The sequence below is a fragment of the Apaloderma vittatum genome, unplaced genomic scaffold, assembly GCF_000703405.1.
Source record: "Apaloderma vittatum isolate BGI_N311 unplaced genomic scaffold, ASM70340v1 scaffold24417, whole genome shotgun sequence".
In the NCBI taxonomy this organism is placed as follows: domain Eukaryota; kingdom Metazoa; phylum Chordata; class Aves; order Trogoniformes; family Trogonidae; genus Apaloderma; species Apaloderma vittatum.
Genome location: NW_009724882.1, coordinates 359 through 671, shown reverse-complemented (window position 1 = coordinate 671; position 313 = coordinate 359). Strand labels below are relative to the sequence as shown.

General features: G+C 64.2%; 1 pseudogene; it reads right to left on the bottom strand.

Annotated features, from left to right (window-relative positions):
• Positions 1–21: 21 nt before the first annotated feature.
• Positions 22–313, bottom strand: part of LOC104276408 — a 646-nt pseudogene continuing 354 nt past the window's right edge.

Genomic DNA, 313 nt, shown 5'->3' with positions numbered 1-313 from the left:
GGCTTCTCTAGAGAGCCCTGTTCAGGCCAGGGGGATGGAAGAGGGCAGCCCCCAGCCCAGTGGGGCCACTGCCCTGCCCGTCACCTCTGCAATGTCCTCGGGGGTCTGTCCCAGGCTGGCGAAGACGTCCTTGGAATTCTTCAGGTACAGGTTGGTGAAGATTTCGGCCGTCTCAGGGTCAGTCCGCGAGTAGTCGGCGCGTTCGGCTTCCTCGTACAACTTCGTCTCGAACTCTGTCGTCACTGGCCCCGGCTCCACCAGGCTGATCCTGCCCAGGGACGGGGTGCTGGGGATCCCCGGTGACTCCCCAACC